The following is a 20,772-nucleotide window of genomic DNA, read 5'->3' as shown; positions in this document are numbered from 1 at the left end:
TCAGCGTGGAATTTGACAGAGGGAAGGATGTGAAACCAGGACATGGTAGGACTCGTATCCTGGACTTCAGGAAGCTGATTTCAAAAAACTCAGGATCCCATGGCTGGAAATGCTGAGAGGGAAATCTGCACAGGAAGGATGGGTGATGCTGAAAAATGAAGTGCTTAAGGCACAATCGCAAACTGTTCCGATAAGAAAGAAAGGTGGCGGAACAAGGAACTCTCTGGAGAGCTAAGACTAAATAGGGAAATGTACAGGAAATGGAAGGAGGGTCAGATTACTGAGGGTGAGTACAAGAAGCAGGCTCGAATCTGTAGGGATGGTGTCAGAAAGGATACAGCGCAGACAGAGCTGAGGCTTGCAATGGATGCTAAAAACAACAAGAAAAATTTATATGCCTATGTTCAGAGCAAAAAGAAGAACAGGGATGGAGTAAGCTCATTGCTAGGGGAAGATGGTCAAGCCTTAACAAGAGAGGAAGACAAAGCAGAATTACTCAATTCTCATTTTGCTTCAGTCTTTAATTGTAAGGCGAGCTGTATGCAAACTGAAGAATACAGGGCATATGAAGGAAGGAGAAACTGCCAGTCCACAGTAAGTAAGGAAATGGTTAGAGAGCATCTAGCTGCCTGAAATACTTTCAAATGTCCAGGGCCGGATGGCTTGCATCCCAGGGGGCTAAAAGAAATTGCAGATGTTATTTCAGAGCCTCTGGCTCTAATCTTTGAGATGTCTTGGAGCACTGGTGTTGGGCCGGAAGACTGGAAAAGAGCAAATGTTGTCCCAATCTTCAAGAAGGGAAAAAAGACCCAGGAAATTACAGGCCTGTCAGCTTGACATCAGTATCCAGGAAAATTCTAGAGCAGATTATTAAATGCTCTGTTTGTGAGCATCTTGAACAGAATGAGTTAATTGGTAGTAGCCAGCATGGGTTTGTGAGCATCTTGAACAGAATGAGTTAATTGGTAGTAGCCAGCATGGGAATAAGTTATGCCAGACCAACCTTATCTCTTTTTTTGACAGAGTTACCAAAATGGTTGACTCCGGCAATGCTGTGGATATAGTGTATCTAGATTTCAGTAAAGCATTTGACAACGTTTCTCGTGATATCCTTGAGGATAACCTGATTAATTGTGGGCTGGATGGTGCAACCGTTGGATGGATTCATGGTTGGTTGAAAAATCGTACCCAACGAGTGCTCATAAATGGCTCTGCGTCTATGTGGAGGGAAGTCTCGAGTGGAGTGCCGCAGGGCTCAGTCCTTGGCCCGATGTTGTTCAATGCTTTTATAAATGACCTGGAGGAAGACATAGAGGGGATGCTTATCAAATTTGCAGATGACACGAAGCTAGGTGGGATTGCTAATTCTGAAGAAAGAGTCAGGATTCAAAATTATCTAGACAGGCTGGAACAGTGGGCTGAGACAAATAAAATGAATTTCAATAGAGATAAGTGCAAAGTCCTACACAGGTACAAAAAAATCAAAGGCACAGATATAGAATGGGAGGGACTTGGCTTGACAGCAGCAAATGTAAAAGGGATCTGGGTGTTCTGGTTGATCACAAGCTAAACATGAGCCTGCAGTGTGATGTGGCTGTGAAGAAACCTAATACAATCTTAAGATGCATTAACAGAAGCAGAGGTCATTTCGGGGGGGAACACGGGGGATCGCAGTTCCCCCGGGTGAGGTACGGGGGGTGGGGCACATGACAAAGCCCCGCCCCCTGCTTCCAGCCGCCTCGCTTCCGGCCCTCCTTCAGCCAGGAGGAGGCAGGAGAAGAGGGAGGGTAAGTTGCTTCCTCCCTGCCTCTCCCCACCCCTGCCTGCCTGGGGCCAGGGAGGGCCTTTGCAGGGCTTCCTTGCACTCCTTCCGGCCTTGCAGGTCCACCGCCGGGCCCCTCATGGGTGATGTCAGGGGGTGTGGCATATGCTAATGAGTTATGCTAATGAGTTCTCCTAGCTCTTTTTCTACGAAATGACCCCTGAACAGAAGCATTGTGTCCAGTTCAAGGGAGGTGGTAGTTCCACTCTATTCAGCTATGGTCAGGCCTCACCTGGAGTACTGTGTCCAGTTTTGGGCACCACGTTTTCTGAAGGATGTTGACAAGCTCGAGCATGTCCAGAAGAGGGCAACCAGGATGGTGAGAGGGTTGGAATCCAAGTCTTATGAGGAAAGGCTAAAAGAGTTGGTGTCAGCAAGCTGCCAAAAGTTCATTCTTGTCTATATGTTCCCCTATGCATCATTTCCCCCCCCCCTTCGTAGATGCGCTCAGCTTGTCATGCGCACATCTCCCCAGTAGCTCTGCATTCCTTTCAGTATACGCCACTCAATGATACTGTGTGATCCAATGCAGAGCTGCAGAGCTGCTGTGGTGTAAAACCATTGATTTCAGTGTACCCAGCCTAGGACTGAACTGCCATAGATTCTCATGAAGAACCTGTATTTTCCAGTACCCAGGGAAATATTGAGCCAAGGTTGTCTGTGGTTCCCCACATTACAGGGGCCCTGTCTTAACCTCTCCTCAATGTCACCCCTTTGCTAGCCCTTCACTCTTCACTGCTGTTCTGTATTATGAGTGTTTGATTTGACAGTGTAGTTCATTATTATATTTTAATACAATGTTGCACATTTTAACAGATTTGGATCTATATCTAGGCAAATGAAACCAACTATCATAAAACATTTTAGAATTTTCCTTCCCAAAAGCTTCTAAAGAGCTTAGCAATAAAGGAGACAGCCAAAGGGACACTCAACTAGGAAGAGGTCACTCATAACATGAGTTTAAATTTCAGTCAGCTGAAACACTTTCCTTAATACTGCAGATGACTTTTTATTATTTTATATGAAAGTACAGTAGAATAAAGAAAAGAGAGTTTTAATGGGTACACTGGAACAATATATGATTTAAGGAAAGTGCACTTAAAAATACTCTAATAATGATCTAATATCATACCACACAGACACACTGTGAGAAATAACCCCAGAAAAAGCTTCCAGCTAAGAATATTACATTCTTTCTGTATGTGTTTTCAATTTCTAGATATTGTATGAAATGACTATCTATTGATAAAAATATAGCAGTCCATCAAGGAAATGTAAATATTATTTACTTACTAGTGCATTCCAATAAGTCTTGTTAGTTTTGCTAGACAGCCTGCTGGCCATATGCAAGTGAACCAATCCGAGATGTTGGCAGTCATCTCTACCAAATGAAGGCTTAGTCAAGCTATGTGCAGGATATAATGCAACCACCACAAAGAGTTTAACTCTTTGCTCTCTGCAGAATTAAACTCCCCAACACACTTTTCTGTCCTTCCTCTTCAAACTACTCAGTTTATTAACTGCATTAGTCCAGAGCCTCTGTCTAATTGTTTAACCTGCCCTTGAAACATACAGAATCAATTGGAAATGTCTCAGGATTGCATATTAACATTAAAATCATATATGTTCTAGAAAATATCTGCAGCAGTAGCTGACACTGAGGATGCGTTCAGACGGGGGGTTTCTGCCGGCATAAACTGCACCGGTTGGAACCAATGCAGTTTATGCCGGCAGAAACGCGATCACACTCACCTCCATCTTCCAGATCCCTCTGGTGGACGCCCACTCACACGCTGCGGGCGTCGGTTTTTTTTTTTAAAGCACAGTTTGAGCATGCGCATAGGCAGCCATTCACAGAATGGTGATTTTTGCGCATGCTCAACCCCCCCATTACATTTAAACTTTAAAGGTAAGGACTTACCTTTAAAGTTTAAAGCCCAACCTGGCCTCCCTGTAGTCCCGGACTCCTCCGGGAAGTTAAACTAAGGGCTTTTTTCCCCCCTTAACAAACGCTCGGGGCGAAGCTTCGCCCAAGTGCATATCGCTTACTTAAAAAAAAAATGGCGGGGGGAAGCCGGAAGCCTCAGGCTTCCGACGGAAGTGTCTCTGCAACGTTGGAGAGTGATCAGACACCGGGGCGCACCATTTACAACCGTTGCACTCAGTTTACCACCACTTGGGACCTAGTGGCAGAGTGCAACGGTGTAAAGGGCTTTACACCGGTTAGGGACAGGAGGCAGATGTTCGTCGTGTGAACGTCGGTGAGTACACCGGTTGCAACCGGAACCCTAACCGATGTAAAGCCCCCGTCTGAATGCACCCTGAGAAGTCATATGGCAATATGGTTCCAGTTAAAGACACTGCAAGCAGGGGACCCACAAGGACTTGTGGGGGGGGCATTTTTCTCTCTCCCACTATTTCCTCTTTCACTTCCCTGACAGGCCCCAAGGCTTTGCCCATGTTTCTGCTTCCTTCCCCCACTTCCACCTGCCCACCCACCTACCTTTTATCCCCCTCCAGTTGTCAGCTATATTTTTTATTTACTTATATCATTTATACCCTTCTGTTCTCCTCAGTGGGACCCCAAAGCACCTTACATCATTCTCCTCTTATGCATTTTATCCTCACAACAAACCTGTGAGATAAGTTAGACTGAGTATGTGTGACTAGATCAAAGTCACCATGTAACCTTCTACAGTAGAGTTGAGATCTGAACCTCGGACTCACAGATCCTAGTCCAAAACTCTAACTACTACACCACATCGGCTTTTGTGGGGTGGTTGCTGTTGAAATGTAGCAAGCAGACAGTCCTGGATGAGTCATGCAAGTTGCATGGTAGCAAGTTCCCTAGGGTTGCTGCCAGGCTTGGCCCCATTGAGTCCTCCCTCAAATGCCAAAACAGCCCTGGAAAGGGCCCCTGCCTTTCCCCCTTCCTTTTACTGACAGAAACAAAGGCTATGGTCAGAAAACAGGCTTAGCTCAGTCTGGCCTTTCCTGTAATTAATCCAGGGGGGCTGTAACAGAGAGTTTTGATCACACTTCCCACCCTTAACCCACTTTACAGTGCGCTTAGTCCATGGTTGATTAATAAGATTATTGCTGTGTGGGAACCACAGAGTGGGAGTTCAGGCAGCCTTTTAAAAATAATCTGTTTTCTACTAGGCAGACAAGTTGGGCGGGGCGGTCAAAGTCCGAGGATCGAGGAGACAGGAGATCTGTTCTCTATGCTATCGGAATTGCTCAAGCCAATAAACAAGAGACTCGATGGTATTAACCAACAGATGACCGCATCCAACCAAAGCCTAGCAAAGCAACAGCAGCAGATTGCCGAGTTGGTTAAAAAGTCGATCCAAACAGATGAAAAGCTTAAAGAGACAGTGCACGATACCAAGAAAGTCAAAAAGAAAGTTGGTCTGCTAGAACAAAGACAGGACTTACAGGAACGCAAATTGCTGAATCTTCAAATGGAAAAAGCAAGCAAGATACTCAGGTTTCAGGGGATAGCTGAATCGCAAGGAGAAAACTTGAAAAAGATGATGGCAGAGCTCATCGCACCGGCGATAGGTTGCTCATCGGTAGAAGCGGAAACAGAGATTGAGGTGGTCTATCGATCATACTCAAAATATATTAAACGGAACAAGCTGCCAGGTGAAATTGTCGTCAGGTTTCTCCGAAGACAGATGAGAGATGATATTCTAAAAGCAACAGCAGCTAATCCCCTGCAGCTGGGAACTACACCCATTAGGGTTTTGAAAGACACTCCGTTTGAAGTTTGTGAAAAAAGAAAAGCGTATAAAGAATTGATTTCAACCTTGCAGATCAACCAGATTCCATATTCCTGGAATTCCCCAGAGGGTGTCGTGTTCAAATACAGAGATAAAAGGGAAAAAATTGACTCGGTTTTTAAAGCAGAAGAATGGCTGCAGCGGTTCTTTGGAGCGCAAGAAGAACAGCAAGAAGGAGAGGGCGGAGCAAATACCACAGAAGACAGGGATGGAGACCAGGGAGCAACAGGTGGCGAGGCCAAACAAACATACGACCTGCAGCTTAGAGGACCAAAGTAATTCTTTATAAACTTGAGATTTGCAAACAAAGACGAAGATGAAAGGACTCTGAGCACACACAGAAGACGATGGAGAGAATACTAACACGGACTTACTAACTTCCGATTACATTGACTTAAACGAAAAGTTATTTGTTTTGAATACTAACAGGATACTAACTGTTGAGGACCCTCCCTCTTGGGCTTTTAGTTATAGTGTGGGTTTTTGTTTACTGTCCTTTATTCTGGGTTAACTTTTCCCTTCCCTTTTTTCTTTTCTGTAGTCCTTAGGCGCAACAAAAAAATAATAAAGCTACCCTGTTCTCAGGGGATTAAAAAAAAACTGTTTTCTGAGCATGCGCATAAGCATCAATTGGAAGCAGTGTTTCAAACTCCTGGCAGGATGGCAGTGGCTGGTGGCCAGTGGGATTGCTGGAGGAGGCTGCTGAGATATGTAGGGCAGTGTGGGGAAAGTGTTTGTGAAACTGTACTTTGGAGGTTTTCTTAAGAAAAACACAGTCTTGAGAAGCTCCTCAGGGGGGGTCTGTAAACTGTCTATAAAAAATAAATGCACAAACACTGATTGAAGTCCCAGGGGTGCTTATGCATTTATGTGCATGTCATGACCTGATTAAAAGGGGAAGGGGAACAGATGGGAAGGTTCACACTTCCCAACTGGCTTGAGTTCACAACAGGGGAGTTCAGACATCTGAAAATGCAAGGTGAAAGCGCTGACATCCATAAAGACCAGACTTTCCCTGGTGCCTAATAACTCCAATTCAAAGGCGGGTCAGATTGGGGTTCCAGTGACTGGGGAACGGAAGGCAGATGTTGCTGTCTGATTGTGCACTTTCAATCAGGCCTTTGGTTGAGGTGGCGGATGTTCAACCATTCTAGTCTCCCCTGTTTATGGCCCCTTCCCGGCACTCTGCTGCTTTAGATAACATTACGTGGGAATTGGAGCTTTTTGGGGTACCTATATTCACCTGCAATAAGGTGTGGGTTCCTTTGTTATTGCTTATTGCACCATCTATTGTTTTATTGGTTTTATTGTTTTACAGATTTTATGTTGTAGGCCACCCTTAGCCCACTTGTGGGATACGGCAGGGTATAAAATAATTAAATAAATAATGATAATAATTTTAAAAAACCCAGCAATGACATCAGATCAAACTGCTCATCTGATCGCAGTCTGAGGCTTGAAGGCTGGCAATACTGTTGTGTTTGCCTAACAATGGCCATTGAGGAAGTTGGTTTCTTTAAAAGCTACAGGTGCTGCTACTATCATCTTGAAGGGTTTTCCCCCTCAATTTTTTTTGTAAAGATTTCAGATTTTTCTTCAAACCTGGTGCTTTTCTCAGGTTTGTAGAAAGATTTGCCTTGCTTTTCCATGGCTCTAGTCTCTAGATTTAAGTATTCACAAACTAGGGTTCTCTTATTTTTTATTTCACATATTGATATGCTGCTTTTTCAGAGTCCTGCTTTAAGCAGCTTATAAATAAAAATAATAAAACACAATGCATTATCATTACAAAAACAAAACAACAGATATATAAAATAGCCAGAACTTATATATAAAAATTGTTTCTCTATATTTCCCCCTCCCACCAAGAAAGTAGTAGCTAACCCTTTTTTTCTCCTAGAGTTTGCCACTTAGAAGTTGTTTGTTTCTGCTGCTTTGTAGACTGGTCTTTTCCAATTAACATTTATCCCAATTTTAACTCAAAAATTGTCTCCCAATGTGCCTCACATCAGGTAAAACATTAGCACTGTGCTGGCAGCAAGCACTGGACATATTAAAAAATGAGGCACCAGGCTTGTCAGACTGACAAACCAAAAAGAGAAGACACATAAGAAGAGGAACAGAGAAGAAAGGTGTTGTCTATCTGTAGTGTCTGTAGAGAGCCAGTTTGGTGTGATAGCCAGTTTGGTGTAGTGGTTTGGAGTGCGGACTCTGATCTGGGAGAACCAGATTTGATTTCCTGCTCCTCTACATGCAGCTGCTGGTGTGATCTTGGGTCAGTCACAGTTCTCTCAGAGCTGTTCTCTCAAGAACAGTCCTCAAAAGAGCTCTCTCAGCCCCACCTACCTCATAGGGTGTCTGTTGTGAGAAGAGGAAGAGAAGGAGATTGTAAACCACTCTGAGACTCCAAGTGAAGGGTGGGGTATAAATCCAATCTCCTCTTCCTCTTTCTCTCCTGAGACTGCCAGTGCCTGAGGCCACTGCTGTTTCCATCGCTGCATTCCTGTCAGCTCCATGTGCCACCTTGATCCAGACCAGTTAACCAACCTCCCTCCCTCCCCTGGGCCTCTTGAAACACAGTGGAATAACCCACACATTACTTATAGAGCTTCCTGAATCCTTGCAAGATCCTCTCCATTTTTGTGGCACAACCAAAAATAGCAAATAAAATTCCACAAGGGGAAAGAATCTCACAAGAGCTTCAGAAACCCTGTAGACATTCAACTCTGCCTTGGAAAATTCCTGGAGATTTGGGGGAGGTTCCAGGAAGGACCTCAGTAGGGGATGTGATGACAGATTTTGTCCTTGGAGGTAGCCATTTTCTCCAGGTTAACTGTTCTCTGTAATTCCGAGAGATCTCGGAGGGTGGTAAGTAACTAGGGTTGCTTTTTCCAACAGGGGGGAGAAGCTCTTCTCCCAGGGTCTTCTGGCACATGTGCTGCGATGATGTCACCCGGAAGTGATGTCATCACGCTAAGCACGTTGCCAGGGGGACGCTCTAGCATTCAGCTGGAAACTCTATAATACCATAGCGTTTTCAGACTGAATGCTAGAGCGTCCCCCCCAGTGACATGCCTCGTGTGATGACATCACCTCCAAGTGACATCATTGCATTGGGCACATCGGCCCGGTCCAGGCACTTTGGGGGTGGGGTTCCCCCACCAGTTGGAACTGGGCTGGTGGATCAGGGGCTCCTAAAGCAGGCAAACCCCTGCTCTTGGGGGAATCTGGCAGCCCTATAAGTAACCCAACCTGCAAACCGTGTGCAACTTGAAATGCTGTGTATAAAAAATATCTTGGTAAGCAAGCAAGCAAGGGAGGGTGATTTGCTACTCCAGTTCCTTTTTAAAAAAATGATTTATCTTTATTAATTTTCAGGAACATATAAACAAATAAAGAAAAAAGAACAAAAACAAAAACATATATCCCTGTTGCAATGCGTATATCCGCTAACCTAAAATGACATCTTACGGTGATATTTATCTAATCTCTTTCATAACATATTTAAACATTCTCTTCCATTTAAACAAACTTTCCCATAGCAACTCAAAATGTTATTTTTCACCTTCGCATAGGCAACTGGAGCATCAGCCCTGGTATAAGTTTCCTCATACTGGTATATTATTCCAGTCAAAGTATCTACATAAATCCACATAAATTATCCATCCTTATTACGTAACACAACATATATTTCAAGCACTACATTGCTTAACTGCTGGCAAATCCGTTTAGATGACTTTTACAGAGAATTAAACAAATTTAGGTATACATATTACTTTAATCCTGTCAGCGAGCTGCCATTATGTTGTATGTTTTATTCTGCATGGTATACTGTACTAGGTTCATCCCCCCTCCAGTTGCCTCTTGTGTAGGTGTTTACTTTCTGTTGCTAGCATACTGCGGAACTGCTCAAGGTCATCCAGCTGGAGGTGGAAAGGAGTTATGGCTTGCTCTCCTTATCATGTATTCTGAAGCCTGAGAACTGAACTAGTGTTTATGTAGTATGAACCGTTGTATTCCCAAGGAATGGGCGCTAAGACTTATCACACTCCCGCCAGCGGGAATTGGGCCCATTGGTCCTGTCTCGGTTCAAGTTCCTTTATTATGTTTCCCTTGGACTTTTGTAGTCATTACTAACAATGATTGTGTTCCGGATCTAACCATCTCTTTTAATAAATTCTACTTTGTTCATCAAACGTGGATTTACTTTGAATGAATGGGGAATCGGACACCTTGGACACCTCTGCGCCTGCACTGACCTTCTTCGGTATCGTTAGCAAGCAAAAAGGGATTTTCGTGCCCATTCCCTGGTCACGCGCCGGGCTCCACTGCGCATGACCAAGGAGGGGCACGCAGATCCCACCGGTTCCTTCTGACTGCCACCCCACAGCCTTCAAAGGATAAGATGAAGGGGTGAGAGCAGAGGGGAAGGAGGGCGGGTGGTGTGAATGCACAGATGACCACTCGAAGATCATCAGTTACAGGTAAGCAACCTGTCTATCTTCTTCGTGGTCTCTGTGCATCATACCCTTGGGAGATTATCAAGCAGTAAAACGCTTACCTGGAGGAGGGGCCAAGGCCCTATATCTTGATTAATTTCCTGTTGCAACTTCTTTTTAATTGTCAGTCTTAGATGTCTTAAATCTTTGTATTCGGCATATTTAGCTTTCAAATTATGTCCCTTCCAAGTTGCCAAATCTGGCTGCAGTTTTTAAATTTATCTGTTCTTGTTCCCGAGAGGGCGTCCCCCTCTGTGTTTGACTAGCTTCTTCTTTTTCTCTGCCTGTGGTTTTCTTTGGGCATTCTCTTTTATCCTTTCTGATTTCACTACTTGTTTCTTACTATCCTGATTTTGTGTGGTATCGTTTCTTTTTTCCCCTTTCATGTCCTGAACCTCTTTTTCTTGAGTATCATCTTATCTGCTTTCATAACCTTCTTGTGGTTGCTGACGTTGCACGGGCTCTGCTTTACTTTCGGTTTGCAAGCATGCGCTTTGAAGATTCTTTATAATGTTTTTGCATGCCTCTTCAGCTGCCTGGTGAACCTGGTCAGTCAAATATTTTTTAAATTGTTCCACTGTCAGGCAGCCAAATTCTGCACTTTGAAATTCTATTTGTACCATTTCTCCAATTGAGGTATCTCTGTTCTCCCCTTCTGTTTCAATTTTTTCAAATCATTAATTCCTTTCCTAGCTGCTTGCACTTCCTGTATTTAGAAATACTCCATGGGGGACCAATTAATGGGCATTTAACTCAGTTTGTGAAGAAGTCCGTACTCATTCTTCTGTTCCCGTTGCATATTTCCTTTTGTTTCGAAAGTTAAAAGGTAGGTCACGGCTTGTGCAGCTTGAAATCCAAGCTGCTCCTCTTCTTGCTTCTGCATTGAGGCTAAACGGTCTCTCCCCCGCTAACCGCTGTTGTGGGAGGGACCAAACAAGCCTCCTGCACCCAGTCTTCCTCCAGGAGATTGGGAGGAGTCCAACACAGTTGGCGAAGATGGGAAAGGAACTACAAAAAAGGGTCGGGGAGAACAGGGAGCATCCTGAAAACACCCGCAGCACCACACCATTTTCCCGGAAGCCTCTGCTACTCCAGTTCCTAGACATGGGTGATGTTGCGGTGGTGAGAGAGACAGGTAGATTGGAGGTTACAACCCTTAAAATTGGCCTTATAGTAGAGCTAGCCCCATGTATCTGAATATGTCCAAGTGAGTCTGTAATTACATTTCTCTGAGAAATCAGCTCTGATTAATCTGCTGTCCCAAAACAACCACTAGTTTTGCCTGATGATCTTGTTAGATAATTAGATATGTTTAGTTATGGATGTGCCTGTGTTGTTGGCTAATTGCCATACAATGGCCCTGGTCACACTAGGGGAAATAGGCGTAGCCAAAGTGCGGCTTTTTTGAGCCGCACCAAAAGAGAAGCGCAGTGGCGGGATCAGACAGATCCCCCCAGCCACCACGCAGTTCCTCCCCGGCACGATCAGATGCCGGGGGGAAGCCACGGACCGCAAAGCGAGGCGAGCCTGCTGTGCATGCGTGTGCGTGTGACATTTCTCAGGAGCAGGACCTTGCATGCTGCAAGAGAGATGGGCGCGCTGGCGATCACACGTCTGCCCCTGCAGCGGATTTTTTGGTAAGTACTAGTGTTTCGTAGGTGTTTTTTTTTTATCCACATCTTTGGCCAGAAGACGGGTTATGATCTTCGGATTGGGGACAGGTGCGCACCACTTCCAAGATGTTGCAGTGTGATCGCGCCCACTTGACGCGCCCCCGATCCATCCCTCTTGCGGATCAAAGCCTCCTGTGTGACCGGGGCCAGTATCTAGTGATCTGGTAATGCTAGTATATCCTGGCAGCTTGTTAACAAGCATTAAAAATGGAGGAAGAGAAAACAAAATACACTACCCTGAGCACCTTGGAAGAAGGACTGGGTAAAAGTGTATGAAATAAACACATTTTTGTCCCACTGGGACCATGCTGATTTTTCCCTTGCAAGAATGGAGGAGATGCAGCTGCCTTTGAACTCTCAGGCAAAGCCCAGAGGATACTTGGTTTGCCCCATTTTTATCCTCCCAGTAACCCTGTGATGGAGGTTAAACTAAGTGAAAATAACTTGCTCAGTAAGCTTCATGGCTGAATGGTGGTCTGAAGCTCCCTGTAGCTGCTAGTCTTCTGTAATTAATATTCAGCATCCAGTGTGCCGTGGGAATGAAACAGAAAAAGATCTGCAAGAGCAAATATGAGGGAAACAGGCCCGACTAACCTTCTTCACCTGATCTCAAAAGCTGTACTCTGTTTTCTGCACTGCTGCTCACTAAACTCAAAGTTATAAAAGAGCTAAGGGTTGTTAAAGAAATAACTAAAGTCCTGATGCTGAACACAGCTACTCAAAAATAAGTCCCACTGATTTAAGATAATATTCTAAGGAATTTCTGCCCAATCTTAGGTGGCAGTTCCACTTCATTTACCAGTGTTTATCAGCTTGCATCCTCATTGAACACAGTAGGACTGACTTATATGAGTTAACATACACGAACTGATGACTTGTTGTTGCTTTTCTTTTTAAAAAATCAACAGTTTTTAAAGAAAAGGACTAAGGATTGGATTTTTTCCCCCCCATACTTCTGCAAGGGATATCTCTGGTCATCTCCACTAGTTCTCCCCACCTACTGCAAGACTTGTTCCCTAAGCTCCGCTGTGACCTAGGGGGACTTTGGTAAGCTGCAATAGGAAGGAGGAGGCCAGGAAAATTCCATTTCATTTCATTCCATGAGTGCTGCTGAATTTGCAGTGCTTGGGATTCAACCCTAACAGTTCTATTATGGAATAAGATTATGCAAACTAGAGCTTTTTTCATCAGATATGCAACATCTTTGTAATAAAGAGGTTAACACCACAGAACATTCTTCAACCATTCAAGAAAAGGAAAATATATTCTATAATAGTGGCTTTGAAGAGGACATGAAATAATTTTGAAGGGCATTACTGCCGCAAGGTCACATAGCTTTGGTAACATTTTATACTTAAGGCCATTTGTGGTAGAAAGTCTGATGAGCAGCTATTCCAGTAGCTCATCTAGATGAAAATCATAATTTGTCCCGTGAAGTACCATTCTTCTTGTACCGCAATGAGTATGAATCCTGTGAATTAATATCTGCTGGTATATCACAGGAAGTCAAATCCCTGCCTCTTATTTTTTCAACTACTGTTAATACCAGAGGCTACCCATAGACACACAAAAATTAAACAGTAAACATCTGCATGGTTCTTAAATTAATTGCAGTGACTTTTATTCCCACTGTGTGTGGACCCTTTTACGCCTAGCAACATGGCAACTGTTACGTGTGCTTGAAGACATAGTTTGAAGAGCAATTGTCAGAAACAAATTTGACATCTTTTGTTTTCCTTTTAGAGAAATTCTGCAGCATTAACAGCAATCTGAGGGGATAAATCCAACAAGTAATGCTTTCCTGCCACTATCTCAACTTCATTCTGAAGAATACCTTCATCTACCATATTTTTGTCCTAGTTGTATAGATACCTTTCAGTTGGTAAAGCCTGATGAAGTTCACAAGCTAAGTTAGAAGTATGCAGCCCACACATCTAGACTTGCTCCTTGCCCCATGGCTGTCAGTATCAAACTGGGCTGGGTTACTTAAGTAGGTTTGGGAGGAAATAAATCCCTCTCTGTGGGAGGGGGTAGTTCTGCCTTTCCTTGAAAGAAACGGTTATGAGACTCCTCTTGAAGAAAGCATTCCTGGATTCCCCTGGTGGGTAGTGGGTATGCAGCTTCAGGTAATCTTGGAGGTGGCAGATTATTTAGATGCATTTAAATCCAGATTCAGGCCTGGCAGGCCTGACTGATGCTCTTTACCAGGAAAGTGACACGGGGAAGGCATCCCTGTTGATTCTTGTGGACCTCTTGGCAACCTCTGGAGAGGCTGGTTGAGTTGAAAGTGGGGGTATCATGCTCAAGAGGTGCTGCTCTTTGTTTACTGACTGAATCCAGAAGGTGGTGCTGGGGGACTGCTGCTTGGTCCCATGGCATTTGTGTTAACAGGTTCCAACAAGGTTCCATCTTGTCCCCCATGCTGTTTAATATCTACATAAAGCCCCTGGGAGAGATCATCAGGAGATATGGAATAAGTGCCACCAATATGTGGATGATACCAAGCTCTGTTTTGCCTGTATAGCTGAGTCAGGTGGTCATTGAAATTCCTTAACAGGTTCTTCAAGAGGATAGTGAGATGGATGAGGGCCAATAAACTGAAGCGCCGTCCAGAAAATACTAAGGTGCTCTTGGTCAGTAGTGAAGCTGCTCAACAGGCCCTTCCTTGAAAAGTGTGGTCTGGCCACAATGATTCATGCTGTGATTCCATCAAGGTTAGAACAAATTTAGCATCCAGTGGCACCTTTTTCAGATATCAAGTGTGCATGCACACGACAGTTAATACCTTCAATAAACCCTTATTGGTCTTAAAGGTGCCCTTCGACTCTAAATTTGTTCTACTGCTTCAGAACAACATGGCTGACCACCTGGAGCTGCATCAAGGTTTGTTTACTGTAATGTGCTGTACTTTGGGGTGCCTTTGAAAATGGTCCAGAAAATTCAGGTGGTTCAGAATGTGGCAGCCAGGCTACCATCAAGGATGTCCAAGGTTTCTGGGCACAATTCAAAGTGCTGGTTCTTACCTTTAAAGTCCTAAAAGGCTTGGAGCCTAGGAACCTGAAGGACCACTCAGGTCTCCCACACTGTTCAGCCCTCTAGTAAAGTTTTGCCTCACAAGCCCAGCTCTCCATGCCTCCACCTTCAGGGGTGAGAAGAAGAAGAGATTGGATTTATACCCCGCCCTTCACTTGGAGTCTCAGAGCGTCTTACAAACTCCTTTCCCTCCCCCTCCCCACAACAGACACCCTGTGAGGTGGGTGGGGCTGAGAGAACTCTGACACAAACTGCTCTTTCAGGTACAGCTGTGCCAGAGCTTGTGATTGACCCAAGGTCACATCAGCAGGTGCAAGTGGAGGAGTGGGGAATCAAACCCGGTTCTCCCAGATTAGAGTCCGCGCACTTAACCACTACACTAAACTGTAACCAACTTAACTACACCAAACTACACTACACCAAACCAAACCACTACACCACCAAGGGGTGAGGTGGTTAGCAACACGGAACAGGGCTTTTTCAGTAGTGGCACCTTACTTATGGAATGCCTTGCATGAGGCTCACCTATGCTGCTCTCTTTTAGGCACCAGGCCTAAAAAAAATTCTTTTCTCCTTTTAATTAAGGAGTTGATCTTTAAATATCATTTTATAGTGTCCTTTTAGCCTGAAAACTGTTACCTTAAGCAGCTTAAGTTATCTGTTTTTTTGCTGTGTTTGGGTTCTTTCGAATTCTGGATTTTATTTAATAAAATTTAATGCTTTATGTTTGCATTATGTTTTATTTTATAGGTCTCCTAGGACAGGTTTCCTGGAGAGGCATCAAAAAGAAAGAAATAAACAAACACATATGGTTCTGTTAAAAGCACAGTACACCAGCCAGGACAAAGAAGACAATCCTAATGGCAAAGGGCACAGAGGAGAACGTGGCTCAGAAGATGGCAAGTATTCTCCATAACACACCCTGTCATGCTCAGAGAAAGAGTGACAATGTCTGTTCAAACCAGTGAAAAGTAGTGCACAGCACTAGAAATGCGAAGCACACTAAGCTGTTTTTCATTTCCCTTCACCCCCCACTGTTAGCATTCTTAGGGCCAAACTAGGTGTGACAGCATCCCCAGGTCAGATCTGGGCTTTAAAATGGCAGTGTTATCCCTGGGACACTGCCACCCAGGATTTATTTCGGGGGGGGGGGTGTCCAGGAGTGTGCTAACTAAATTAAATTAATTCATGTGACTCCCGTCTCTCCCCCCCCCCCCCCCCCCCCCATCCTGTAGCAGCTCCACCGGCCCGGGCGAAGCCACCCCAGCCATGGCCCATCCATCTGCCCAGCATCAGAGATGCACTGCCCAGCCTCAACCAGGAAGCCAGCCCAGCCCACCCCTTGCATGTGAGGCCTGCCCCGCCTGCCTTGCCCACTCTCCTCAGGCAGCTCGCCTTGCTCTCCCTCTTGCCTCCCCGCTGGCTGCTCAATGAGTTCAAGGAAAGAAAGAAGCTTAGGCGGCCCCACATGGCCAGGTACTTTTCTGGGAGGGAGGAGGGAGGAAGGCATCATGATTCACTAGTGCTGCATGCCCCAGGCTCCCTTCCCCCGCCAACAGAAGGAAGAGCTTTGAGCTGGTGTGGCAGTGGCCCGAGGCAGCACAGCTTAGGCAGCCCTGCAAGGCCAGGTACTTCTCTGGGAGGGAGGAGGGAGGCAGCGGTGGGGTGGGAGCCTTTAGGGTGCCTAGTGGGGCTTTTGGGGTACCTGCCTGCTGGGTCTTTGGGATATGTCATAGAAGGTCAGCCCCCAAAGCCGCACCACTGGCTATGGTCCTGGACACTGCTGCCCCTAGTTTAGCCTTCATAGCTAAAAGCACTGCACTGGCTGCTTATAGCTCACCAGATTCGGTTCAAGGTGCTGGTTTTTACCTTTAAAGCCCTGTATGGTCTATTTACCTAAGGGACCGCCTTTCCCCATAGGTTCCCCAGAGAGCGCTAAGATCGGGGTCCCAGAACAGTCTGGTTCTCCCAGGCCCTAAAGAAGCCAGGCTAGTTATGACGAGGGCCAGGGCCTTTTCTGTTACGACCCCTCATTGGTGGAATGAGCACCCGGATGACATCAGGGCCCTGCAGGACCTTTTACCGTTCCACAGGGCCTGTAAAACGGAGCCACCAGGCTTTCGATTAGCCTTTTAATATCATGGCCTTGGTGTCATGGGTGCTGAGGAAGGGCCATTGCCAGCTCCAGCAGAACCCACAGCTGACTCCTCTGAAGCTTCAAAGATTGGCAATTTGCCATCACCGGCCGCACTGGCACCTGGCTCAGAAACAGCTGACGAGGAGCAGCCACAGATGAAAAGCCCTCCCGACTCGCCCCCGAGAGTTGCTCGCTTGCGAGACCGACTCCGGCAGGACTTAGCAACGAGGCAACATGTTGCTTATTCATGGAGCAGACAGTCTGTTAGTCCCGAGTTTTGACAGATGCTTGGCTGCTGGTGCCACTGTGCTAATTAGAAACAGCAGCAGAGGGCTATTTAGCTTCAGGCTCTAAGTTGGCTCCTTTGTGGAAGCAAACTCGTCAAACTCCGCGACGCCTTGCGTTTACTCCACCTCCTGATTCCAAACCTTATTCCTGCTCCTCTCCTCCAGCTTCTGACTCTGGCTTGAACAACCTCGCTCCTGGTTTGTGATTCGGACTTTCACTCTCAGTTCCTGCTCCACTCCTTTTGGCTCAAGAATATCTGCACTAACTTAACTAACAGCCTGGCAAGAAACTGGATTATGGTGGTAGTTGACTATCTGGATGTTGAGAGAACGTCGCCATCTTTTATTAATATTTATGTTCCTTAAAACCTAAATTTTATATGCTGTGGTTTTAATCTAACTTTTGTGTTTTAACATATCTTGTTGTTTTAATATTTATATATCCTGTAAGCCACCCTGAGTCTGCCACGGCGGGGAGGGTGGAATTCAAAAGAAATAAATATATAAATAATAGCTAGTTATCACCAGTAGCTGGCAGCAAATGATGCATTTTAGGGCCCTAATGTGCCTACTGCCGCTGTATACATAATTACAGCCTATTTCGGTAACTACTTTTAAAAGTTGAGATCTGGTGAATACTACCGTGTTTCCCTGAAAATAAGACACTGTCTTATATTTATTTTTTCTCAAGACACACTAGGGCTTATTTTTTGGGTAGATCTTATTTTCGGGGAAACAGACTATGTACTTCTGCTTACCATTGCTTATTTGAGAATTCTCCAGTTGATAGAATCAGTCTTTCAGTGCTGGATATTTCAGCTCCATTTGATGTTTCTTTGTGTTCAATTTTTTGTTGTTGTCTTGCCCTGCATTTTCAGCAAAGGAGGTCGTGTTTCCATGACCTCATCTCTTTCTACCTTGAGCTTGCATATGAAGTGTTCCACACCTGCACCCAGCAGGAGTGAGGCTCTTGATTCTCAATTCTCTAAGCCCCTAATGGTTGTTGCAGCAGCCAACTGTGATGTTACAAACACACAATTACAAGAAGTCACCTGGTGGGGAATAAACAGCTGGAGCAGATGAAATCTTCACAATAGAACATCTCACAGAGCCAGAAGAAAACGAGGAAGAAAGAAACAGGGAATAGTTATAATCAATGAATTTGACTAGCTGCTCACTAGGATAACTTCCTAAAATGCAGCCAAACATTTGAATGTTTGTGTTATATCATGGGGAAAGTCATTATACAGTCATTGAATCACACTATTAAGCTTCCAGGTAACACAGCTGTGCTGCCTTTTTTCAAATTCTTGTTTTTTTCAGCTGTACTCAGTTGTTGTGGGGAAATATAGATAAGATGCTGAGAAGCCTTCATTATGGCCATCTCTCTCTTTTTGGTGCTTGAAAAGTGATCTGACATTTTGGAAGTACTCATTGGATGAAGAAATAATAGCCCTGCTAGGTCAGACCAGTGGTCCATCTCATCCAGGATCCCCTTTTCTATGCTGGCTAACTAGATGCCTCAGAAGGTCCACAGCACAGGGCCAGAGGCTCTTTGGCCCCGGTCACACGGGTCGGAAAATGCGGGGAGGGGGGAGGAGGCGTGGCTAATTGTCCCGGAGGAAAATAATGTGTGGCAGCCTGATCAGAAGTCCTTTGGAGGTCCCGTGGGTATGCGTCAGGTGCAGATCAGACGGCTAGTCTGCAGCGTGGCAAAGAAACAGCACGGCATGTTCAAACTGCCACTCACGCTGTGCGGCTCCTGTGGCAAACGCTGCTTCCTGTTTGTGCGCATGCTCCGTTGGGTGCTTGGGCGCATCCTGTGGAGACTTCTTTGCGATGGGACATGGGCGAGTGCCGGATGCCATGGAAGTCCACCGGAAACGCGGTCAGACGCCCGCCCTGGCCCCGCAGTTTCCAGAAACTAGTACCTCGTAGGTACTAGTTTTTAACTCCGCACCTTCAGCGGGGAGCCACAGGTTCGCCACGGGAGCACTGCGCTTCCCAGATGTTGAGGTGAGATCGTGCCCAGAGAATCCACGAGATTCCCGTGCCTCTCCCGCGGCAACTTTGCTGTGTGACTGGGGCCCTGGTTGGTTTTCCCCAGCAGCAAACATGCAGAGGTATACTGGCCCTGACCATGGTGGTCCCATTTAGCCATTGCAAAGAAACAGGCTTGAAAGCCCCATCCCATCTTGTTCCAGGAACTCTGAAAAGTTCTGTGGGCATCCTTGATCTCCAGCAAGGCTGCTCTTTTCCCTTACTCATAAAAGTATCAGCTCTTGTAACCACTGCAATAACCATTGCCACTAATAAATCTGAAACAGCATATCACACTAGACAGATATGTACATCTAGCACTCTGTTTTGGTGTTGCAGTTTAAAGGTTTGGCCTAGTTGCTGCATCTCCTGCTTCATTCATACTAGCTAGTGCTAACGCACCAGGTGTCCCTTCCCTTTACCTCTCTCAGGAAAGCAAGACCAAATAGGCATGGTGTGTTTAGAGAGCTCAAGTTTCAAGCATATGGTGTGTTTAGAGAGCTCAAGTTTCAAGCATTCAAAATATAAGAAAGTTTAATAAGCAAATAAGAAAACTACACCTGGTTTGTAAAACATCAGGATGAGCAAAGATAACAAGAAATGCAGTCCTCTAAACCCTAAACTCAATCTATATGTACCCTAATTATGTTGTTGCTAGGATAGGTTAGTAATTATGGAAGTTGCAGCATTTAAAAGTCAATCATTACCATAATTATCAGAGCTGGGAGTTTTCCTGTTTTCCCTCAGCCTCGTTAAGATGGTAGTTCCGCTCTATTCTGCTATGGTCAGGCCTCACCTGGAGTACTGTGTCTAGTTTTGGGCACCACATTTTAGGGAGGATGTTGACAAGCTCGAGCATGTCCAGAAGAGGGCAACCAGGACGGTGAGAGGGTTGGAATCCAAGTCTTATGAGGAAAGGCTGAAAGAGTTGGGTATGTTTAGCCTGGGAAAGAGAAGGCTTAGAGGGGACATGATTGCAGGCTTCAATTATTTGAAGGGCTGTCATGTAGAAGATGGAGTGGATCTATTTTCTCTTGCTCTGGATTGCAAGATTAGATCTAATGGGTGGAAATTACAAGGGAGTCATTACCGGCTAAATATCAGGAGTAACTTCCTAACTGTAAGAGTGGTTGAGCAGTGGAACAGTCTGCCTCGGGAGGTGGTGGATGCTCCTTCACTGGATGTTTTCAAATGGAGGCTGGATGACCATCTTTCGGGTATGTTGTAGGGCTGTCTTTCGGCTATACTATTGCAGAGTGCAGGGGGTTGGACTAGATGACCTGCAAGGTCCCTTCCAACTCTATGATTCTATGATCCCACAAGATAGAGCCTAAGTGAAGACTTACACTTGGATTGTGCCCATCTGAGTAAGATTAACTAGGAAAAGAGTGTATCCTGAAAATTAATCATTACAATTTATAGTCTCCCCTTGGGAGTCTATCCTTTTCTGGGGTCAATTCTGACTTTCTTGCTTCAAGGGAAAGAAAATACATTCT

The sequence above is a fragment of the Gekko japonicus genome, unplaced genomic scaffold (genome assembly GCF_001447785.1).
Source record: "Gekko japonicus isolate JY-2015 unplaced genomic scaffold, Gekko_japonicus_V1.1 scaffold172, whole genome shotgun sequence".
Taxonomy (NCBI): Eukaryota; Metazoa; Chordata; class Lepidosauria; order Squamata; family Gekkonidae; genus Gekko; species Gekko japonicus.
The sequence above is the reverse complement of the archived record's forward strand: the minus strand, read 5'-3'. Positions refer to the sequence as shown.